Below are 9747 nucleotides of genomic sequence, written 5' to 3' on the forward strand. Positions count from 1 at the left end.
AGTGGTGGTGTACATGGGTCTGGTCTTCCTCTGGGAATCCAGTGGAAAAGGCAGCTGCTCCTCTGGGAATCCAGTGGAAAAGGCTGTCCTGGTGTCCAAAATCTCAGATGATATCCAGTTAGGAATGCTTGGCTCCTCCCTCTGGGCAGAGCTTCTCACAATGTGGGATGATGTAGTTTTATCAGTCATGCTGTGGCACTCAATGGCCCATTAACACAGATGTGTCCCCAGAGGGAGGATTGGTCATGGAAGAGATAAAGAAAACTGCCCAATTAAGAGAAGATAACAGAGCCACACCTCTAACAGATGGCAAATAGAATACACACATTACCTTGCAATCTAGGACAAAATGATGACAAGTGGTAGAACTTCAGTGAAAGAACTTTGCAGCAGTAATTTGGTTATGACAAATTGATATTTTTTTTAAATGAGTATTTTAGTGGATATCCCTTGGAGCTTAACTATCCTTCTTGAAACAAGGCAATAATAATTAGTAGGAGTACTAGGAAAACACATATTAATAGACACACTAAGGCTTCCTTGATGAACAGCAGTTATTGCCTGAAGAAGAAATAGCACATTTTCCCAATCATAGGCCTATTGATTTTGGTCCTAACAATCGCAAACAGTCATAATGAGTATTGTACAATGAACTCTAAGGCATATTTTACAAACAGTTGTACATTTTTCTAACTTTTGTGTGATAACCCTTCAGTGTGTTTATTAGAGTTTTTGAAACATGACAGCCTTGATTTGAAAAGCATTGTAGGGCAATGTTGGCTTTCTGTTGGACTTGGTGAGAAAGTGGCCCTCTCTCAGCTGCTGTGAAATGACCGTGGCATGTGGCCAGCAGCATCTTTTCAGGACGGCTTGCTTGCTATTGCTGACACGGCCACACACCCTGGCACGCTTCTTTCCACTGTATTTTGTTGGTTGGGCCCCCGCAGGAGCTTTTCCCACACTCTGCTTCTGGCTTTGGTGTCTGCAGCTCTTCTCAGATCCGACCTTGGAGGCAGGCTCGAGGCAGGGCCACTCCCGATGCAGACACGCTGGGCTCCAGGGAGGGGTGATTTTGGAGCCAGCCCACTCGGTTTCTGTGGTGATGGGAATTGCGGCGGCCCCGGTGCGAATGGTGGGGGGCGATCTCAGCGGCCACGTGGCACGGTGTAATGGCTGTGGAATTCCCCTGTAACCCGGGAGGGCTCAGAGCGGCTGCATGGCATGGTGTCCCCGGGGGGGAACAGAAGCGTTCCCCACATTGTCTGCTCCCCCAGGGCAGGGCGGCGTGGTGTTCCCGCCCAGGTCGGCTGCCGGGGCTGTGGCGGCCGCCGTCTCTCCACGTGTCTGGATTGTGCAATCGGCGCCACCGGCCCTCTGGACGACATCGGTGTCCTTGGCTCGGGCAGCCCCCGGATGGTCTCCGTTTTCCAGGATTCCCCCACTCCCTGGGGCTGTGCTGGTTCCCACACATGCTCCACATTGGTCAGCCACAGTTCCAGTAGCAGAGCACGTTTTCACAGCAGCCGGGGCCTGCCGGCTCCCGCGGCAATGCCAGCTCGCACACAGGGTGGAAGGAAGAGGCGGCTGCGCTGCTGCCCTTCCCCCTTTGCCTTTCATAATCCAGCTCTTTAATAAGTCCAGAACAAGTGTCCATGGTTTTATAATACCGATGGCTGCATCATCGCCAAATGAGACTGCCTCAAATATATTTTGTCCAGCCCTCTCCCAAAAGGGCAAATCTAAAGCATCCCCTTTTGATACGTGCACCTCATGGTTTTCGCACCATGTGAATAAAGCTTGTAGAGCTCGCTCATCGTGGTTTATTTCTCTTCTTTGAAAGAAGAAAATCAGTACCTTCATTACAGAGTTTTCTGATCCTGACATCCAAGCTCCCATGGTCTCCTAAGTGATTCCAGTCCACAAAAACAGGGCTAGAAACCTCGCAGCACTTTATGCTACTTAGCAAAGTCCCAGGTTTTCAGCATATCAGCTCTGTCACCATTCCCAGCTCCCAGGCTGTATTTCTCCAGTTCCAAACACCAATTTGGGCCTGTTGCTCTTGTAATCTGGTTCCCACACCATTTACCAGCTCTTACACTGCTTGTAATCCGGTTGTACACCGATTTCCAGCTCTAACGCCGTGTGTCTCCTTTGCTCTGTGCTTCTGAGTTCTTATCACTCTGGGGTTCACCACGTGTTAGGTCACTTCTGGGGGTTGTGGGTGCAGGAGACAGAGATCACTCAGCCCCGAGGTTTGTGTGGCACAGAGAGGGTTTATTTCCCAGCCTACCCCTCATACAGAGCATTTGAAAGACCTGGTCTGCATATTCTCATTGGTCTGAACTCCACACCCCCTCGGCATCTGGCCGCTGAAATGCTTGCAGCTTCCTAAGAGATCTGACTGGGGGAAGCCCCTGGCAGTCAATCCCGGGGCTTGGCAGCAAGCTCATCTCTGACATTTGGAAGCACCAGCCAATGGGTGCCTTCTTTCTCTTCAGTTCTGTTAGGTCTCGGTTTGGTTTCAGTTATGTCAGGTTGAGACTAAAGGCATAAAAAGGGTGCCATGTTTACAATAAAGGGATCTCCTTTGGATGCATGAGGGGGTCTGTGTCACTTTGTTCCCCACTGCTGCATCCAAATCTGCCTTTTGGGAGTGCTAATTCACTAAACAGTCACTATACACAAACAAGGCATGGGCTATAATTCTCAAAAAACTTAGAATTGTCTCAAGGCGTTTTGTTTTGTTTTGTTTGTTTGACAGAAAACCTACTTTATGTGTGAGGTAGAGAGTTCTATCTTACAGACTGCCTTAAAAGAAGAGATACTGGAACCCCACCAGATCAGATCAATCAAAGCACTCCTAATCTATTAGTAAGAATTAACAAGGTCTGAACTTATATTTTCTGTCTCAAGACTTTGTATGTACATCCATCCACACAATACCACTGTGATTAACCACACTGACACACAGGTTTGCATAAAGATTATTTTCCCAAATACATTGGAGTATGGTAGAGCAAAAGAAAACCTTGATTGCAGTGTCTAAAGACATTGCACGTGGTTAAACATTCCCTTTCTCTTCACAGCTTTAAATTAAAATTTACACCTTTATAAATAAAGGTACTATAAATAAAGGTCCTAGAGGTTCCCATGAACTCCACAGATCTTTGAGAGGTGTTTGAAGGCTAGGTCTGTAGACACAAAAGTGCTTCATTAGCAGGTTTCAGCTGCAGAGTTTTCTGGCTATTTGCCACCTGTCACTTCTGTTTACAGTGTCTATAAAATCATTTTCATGCTGAAAATCACTAACAACTACCTTCCATATTTATTCATGGTTAAGCACTCATGCCAGCTCCTGTTGAAGTCAAGAGCAGGTTTCTGAAAATAGCACGAATAGGATTAAACCTAAAATGTCTGCCACTGCTATCATTGAAATATGAATTTGCATGTTTTCTTAATTTTTAACCAAAATACAACCATGGCTTTCAATGTTGGGTTTTTGCAGATAGTATGCAGATGTAATAATCACAGAACTGAGGTCATTTGACATTACAGAAAGGTTAAAAACTAGGCATGGGAAGGTCATCACGAGAAATTCTAACTGACAAAAAATTGTTTGTCCTGCAACCTTGAACTCATGTCCTTATACCCTTCCCAAAAGAAAACCTATTCATTGAAGATGCATCCCAAAAACATGTTGAAATTAGGCTCGTGATTCCCTCAGGGAGATAGGAGGTAATATTTTGCTGCAGCCAAAAGGTTATTAGAAAAAAGTACGAAAGTTTTTGGTGCTAGGTGGTGTTAGTTCTGGTTTGCATTTGTTCCAGTTAATTTCTTGGGTGTTGCTGAAGCTGGAAAAGGGGCAGGGGTGAACACCAGAACAAAAGAGAAGTAGGAGAAGAGGAGAGGGGACAGAAAAGTAGGCTGTCAGGAGAGAATAGAAGTTGCCTAGCACCCAGCCAGAGGGGAAGGGGACAGGGATCACCCAAGGCTGTGAAAAGCAATCAAAAACAGCATTGTGTTGGTGTGTGTGTATGTTCAGCTCTCAGGAGACAGAGATACACAGCCGGCTCAGTTGAATCCTTACTAAGAAGAAGGTTCTCTTTTACTTTAATGACTTTGTCTCCATTTAATGGTAAATAAGAGTTTGTTTATTTCTAACACCTCTCTCCCAGCAGCTCAGAGCAGCATTGCACAGTGCTTGCTGTGCTCCAGAGAGCACAAAGCAGGCTGGCCTGGTGGCCCTGAATATTTCTGCAGAACACTCTGCATTTCACACCTTTGCTGTGGCTCAGGGCAGAACTGCAGGCCTGCAGGCGCTTCCTGGCAGAGCTGTGGGAGGCACTGGCTCCTGCAGATGTGAGCTGCCAAGCTGTCAGTGCCTCAGGCTGGCCTGGCTTGCCCTGGCAGAAGTGCCGTGCCTGAAGGACGCTGCCCTGTGCTCCAGCCTGCCCAGCAGCCCGGCTCCCTGCGCCGCTGCCCAGAGTGCTGCACACACTGCTGCCCTTTGCCAGGAGTCACAGGGCAGCCGGCACAAGAGTAGGAATCCTCAGCCAGGCCACCGGCCCTGGGCTGCCCCTGGCCTTTCTCTGCTCCTGGGCAGACTCCAGACGGCCAATGCCTCCAGTCTGGGCTGTGCCCAGCACGGCTACGCTTCCCCTCGGGAGCAGCCAGCTGCCAGCTGGGCTCTGAGAGCGGAGGATTCGCCCGCTGCCAGGAAGAGGCACCCAGGGCCCGGCTGCTGCCTCCTGCAGCTCCAAGGGCCTCCTTCCAGCCTGCCTCTGCCCAGGCTCAGGCTGCTCCGGGCTCTGCCAGGCCTCTGCTGGGGCTGCACCCCGGCCAAGGCCGGGCCCGCTCTCACCTCACAGGCGCTGCCAGCTCTGCACCAGAGGAGACCTTTCAGAGCCCCCGCTCTGATCCTTCTGCTTTCTCACTTGAGCAAGGCTCTCCTTCCGCCAAAGAGATTGCACTTGGGGATACAAATCCTAGTGGCAGGAACAAAATGTTCTCAAGTCACAGCTGCAGGCCTGAATATGCACAGGATGTTTTGGCTACCCCACTCCTTTGGTTTTCCTGCAAATGCCATTGCCCTTTCTGCCTGCACTAGAAATACCACAGCTGGGCAAAAACGGGCCAGTGGGTCATATTGCAAAGGCAGTGTGGTCTGGAGAGGATGAATGAAGAAGATTCTTCCCCACTTACAAACCATACAAAAGAAGCCAGAAGCGTGACTCAGCACCAATAAAAAACAAGGAAATGTTGTGTTTTCTGAAGAGATCAGAAGGAGAAGAGTCTTCTAAATGAGTTGATGTTCCAGAAACTTTATTTAAATCCAATCCAATCTACAATCCTATTCTACAAAACTCTTCAACAATCCTACTCTACAATCCTACTCTACATTTCTAATCTAAATTTCTTATGAAGATAACATCTTCAAATTATTGTTAAATTCTTGTCTCCTAATACTTCTTTTTCTTCTTCTTCGATGAAATGGTGAGTGGTGCCAGGATGGGGGCTGGTTTGGAGGATGTTACAAATGGATGCTGTACACAGGAAAAAGAAAAAGAAACAACAAAGAAGAGTGGTGAACCATGACTTTCCAAGCTCAGTGCTTCACTGGCTCCATGAGGATTCCTCTAGTTCCTACAAAGACCCAGAAAGTAGAACAATGGGACCATCTGCACCTCCATCTTTATGTGCAGGACCTTGCCATCACCGGCAAACCTGGCCCAGACTCCCACTCATCTGTTTATTGTCATGTCTTTGTCTTGCTGGGATTTTTGCACTGACAGTGCTCTAGAAATGCTGCTTTCAATCCTTGGAGTTTCTTCTTTTCAGGAAACTCCAAAGCCTCACATTGGTCCTTGTCTTTGAACAACAGGCACTGGGCTGATTCCCACAGGGAGACAGAGCAGTGTCTACCTTTCCATGCCCTGCCCCTCCTGTGCTGGATGGCACCTTCCATCCCATCAGGGACAGCCCAGTGGCACTGGGTGCTGCACTTCCCTCTCTGCCACACAACCTGGCAGTAACCCTGGGGCAGCTTCTATCTGCTTGAGCGTGCCAGGCAGCAGATGGGGCTGGGACAAGTCCCTCTCAGCTCTCCCTGTTTGCGTGCCAGAAACCTCCAAGGGTGGGCTGGGGGCACAAACCAGGGCCCCTCAGAGGCTCACAGTGAGCCCCCCACAGCCCCTCCTGCCCACAGCCAATCTCTGACCACTCAGCCAGCCTGGCTTCCTTGGGTTCCTGCACCACCTTTGCATGTCTCTGTACCCTGCATTGCTCTACTTCAATTCTTTTGCCATTGGATAAAATGGAGCACACCACCAAATTACAAAACAGGGCAGCAGAAGCAGTCAGAGGACAGAGCACCTCTCCTCTCAGGAAATGTGGAGATTGGTGGAGTTATTCAGCTGTGTGAAAAACAGGCCCCAGAGAGCCACTTGTTGCCACCTTTCAAGACTTTGGATTGTTAGAGTAGGTCGAAGGAAGAAATTGTTTACTCATGGCATGGTGCCACCCTGGCACAGGTTGCCCCAAGAGCTTGTAGTTGCCCCATCCCTGGAACCATTCCAGCTCGGGTGGCAAAGGACTCTGAGCAATGTGATCTCTTTAAAGATGTCCCTGCTCATTACAGGACACTTGCACCTGATGACCTTTACAGGGCCCTGCCAGCCCAGCCCAGTCTAGGACTCCTCACCGTTTTCATTTGAAGAGCACCAAGAGTGGAGGTGAGCAGGAAGGGGGCTCATCTGATGCCTTGGACTTCCATGGAGGAGGAGCCCATCCCTCACACCCTGTTTCACCTGCAGCCCCTTTGCATTTTACCTGCAGGAGCTCCTTGGCAGACCAGCGCTGCTCCTCGTCTGTCTGCAGGCAGCAGCTCAGGAAGTCACGCAGCCAAGCTGAGAGGAGCTTGGGATGCAGCAGCTGCGGGGTTCCTGTTGAGGCTATCATGAATTTAGCCTGGAGAAAACGGAAACACGAGGCTCCACCTGCTGCTTTCACATCTGTAACTGCTCTCCCAGGTCCCACTGTTTAACCCCTGTTCTTCAGTGGCAGTTTTTGCCCTGGCAGAGACCCAGAGATGCCTTTCCTTCATCTACAAAAAACCCAAACCCCAACGCAGCCACAGCTTTTCCAACATCCCTCAGATCTTGCCATGGCTGCTGATTTCATTGACCTACTCAGTGGGAAGTACATCAACAAAAGCACATCTGCTTCTCTGAGGATTCACACCTGCTTGACAGGCTTTTTGGAAGAGGGACTTTGCTATACTAATTCCAAGGATTAGTATATGAAAGGCATCACTGCAGTGCTTGTTGGTCCCTTAAGCACAGCTGCCATAGAACAAAACCCATCAAGATTTTTCTCCTGTTCTTGAAACAATGGTAATTGGAAGGAAAGAAAGGAAATTCATCAGTCAATCCCCAGGTAAGGCAACTAACACCTACAATCTCATATTCCACACAGACACATTAAGATGCCTGCAGAAATGTGTTGGGATGAAAATGCCTGCTTGGACGCACAGGAAACACCTGCAGCTCTGTCGCTCAGCAGTCGGAAAATTTCAGCTTCCCTTATGCAGCAAAAGAAAAGCTTTTCATGGTCAGAAGAAGGAGAGGTGCCACCCCTATGGTCACTCTCTGCTCATTTGGATACTCAAGTCAATGCATTAATGGTAGGCCCATCCCAGAAAGTGCCAGGAAACGCTGGGAGGTTTTGGCAGGCTCTCCACATCACCAGCTGCTGGCTTGGTGACATGGAGAATGTGGCTTGAACTGTGAGAGAAACATGGTCACTGAGTGTTTCAGCAGCACTGCAAAGAAGCAGAAGAGACTCTGTGGTCTCTACACCCTCCTGCCCAGGTTTCAGGCAACCTTCCCAGCAAGAAGAAACTGCACAGGGGATGCAGTCCCTCTCTGAAAACAACAGTTTTAGAAACTCTGTTTGGTTTGGGTTTTCTTCCTTCATTTCTGGAAGGATAAGAGTAGTTCTAAGATTCTTGTTTCATGTTATTGGGGCCATCTACACAGACAAAAGAACTGGAACCACTTATTACCCAAAGGCAAGTGTTGCCTGAGAATGGAGTTTGTTTGCATGTGGTAAGGCTTGAATTCCCCCACTCATGCAACCAAAACTACAGCAGATGCTGATGTGTTGCAGGGACATTTTTAAAAGGGCACCGTTGTGGAAGTAATGCCAGCAGATGGCAATGGGATTTTGTCCAATGGCACACAGAACATGGGACAGGTGAGAAAGACAGCGGGATCAGTGAGGATTTGCTCCTTACCGAGGTAGGACTCTGGTTCCAGTAAAAAGGTTCTTGTTCCACCATTTCAATTCCCATAATTCCAAAAGACCATATGTCCACTTTGGGGCCATATGGTTCACGTGTCACCACTTCAGGCGCCATCCACCAAGCAGTCCCTGCTAACAATCTCCGTGTATTCTTCTAAGGGGTGAGCTGAGTAGGGAGGCCAAAATCGGCTGAGGAGAAAGCAAAACAACTGTTGTTATTTTATTCTGTGCAATTAGGAAACTAAGCAATAGAATTCCCCAGTGGAAGTTTGAGAATGTGCTGTTGAATCTCCTGGACAACTGTGCCTACTCTGTTTTCTCAGGTCTTTAGCCAAGGATATATGGCATTGGTGACTTAAAAAATCCTCACATTTTTTTACACTACCTCCAGCAGCGGCTTTTGTTCGTTGGAAGCTTTAGACCTGTAGCTCCCTCCCTCTGGAAGGGACACACACAGAGCAACACCACTCTTGACTGCTTGTTCCTTGTCATGCCTCTGTACACATTGCAGCCATGTCACCAGCTCACAGGGAGTGTCCCTGCACTGCCACCAGCACCATTTCTGGGGAGCTGGCAGTCACTCCAAGCAGCCCCACACCCACATCCCTGGAATGTTGCACCTGACCAAGAATACACTGACCCAGCTTGACAGAGCCGTCGGTTCTGAGAAGGATGTTGCTGCTCTTCACATCTCGGTGGATCACATGGTTGGAGTGAAGAAAATCCAGTCCTTGCAGGCACTGAGAGAGGAAACAGAAACAACATGGCAAAAACTAAGTGATGTGATTTTATTACAAAAGAAAGGACAGAAAGAATCAAAAAAGATTCCCTTTCCCCAGGGGAATGGGGGATAATGGCAGAACACAGCTTCCTTTGAGAGGAAGAGCTTGCTGCTGCAACACTTGCAGAGCAGGACCTTTCTAAGGAAAGGCGTGTCAGCCTTTGAAAGAGCAACAGCACCTGCTGTTGTAGACTGTCCCCTGCACCCCAGCCAGGATGACTGCTGCTGCAGGGGATGTGCTCAGAAGCAAACAGCGCTTTGGCTGCACTCCTATCCTTTTTAGCTGAGGACTGAGAGAAACGAGTCTCTCTCTCTTCCTTTGCTGTTCCTTTCAAATCCTGCCAGCAGCACCTTTGCTCTTACAGACAAGGAATGCAGTGAAGACAGGCAAAAGTTTAGAAAGCAAGATGGAGAAGAGCAAATACATGAGGCAGAGCAAGAACACAACAGCAGGAGATAAGAGTACAAGAACTGAGTTCAGTGAGTGCAGGGGCACTGGCAGCCATTTCACCTGAGATGTTTCTACTTGCCCACAGCATAGCAGCAACACACAAACAAAGCTTGGCACATAAAACCTCTCCTGTTCTGAGCCCCTGTTTCCCAGACAATCCTGCCCAAGCCCTCGGCAGCACAGATGGGATTGCTGACCTCCCGACTGATGGCTG

General features: G+C 48.8%; 1 long non-coding RNA gene across 2 annotated transcripts; it reads right to left on the minus strand.

Moving 5' to 3' along the window:
* Window positions 1–5301: 5301 nt before the first annotated feature.
* LOC135290475 (uncharacterized) lies at window positions 5302–9194 on the minus strand. 2 transcript variants are annotated; one of them, XR_010353253.1, is made up of 3 exons: window positions 8942–9194; window positions 6829–8490; window positions 5302–5543 (listed from the first exon to the last, which is right to left on the minus strand). It is a non-coding gene; the product is annotated as an uncharacterized LOC135290475 (long non-coding RNA). The 2 variants fall into 2 exon arrangements; XR_010353252.1 differs by lacking the exon at window positions 8942–9194 and having other exon boundaries at window positions 6829–8931.
* Between the last annotated feature and the right edge of the window lie 553 nt (window positions 9195–9747).

The sequence above is a fragment of the Passer domesticus genome, chromosome Z (assembly GCF_036417665.1).
Source record: "Passer domesticus isolate bPasDom1 chromosome Z, bPasDom1.hap1, whole genome shotgun sequence".
Classification (NCBI taxonomy): Eukaryota; Metazoa; Chordata; class Aves; order Passeriformes; family Passeridae; genus Passer; species Passer domesticus.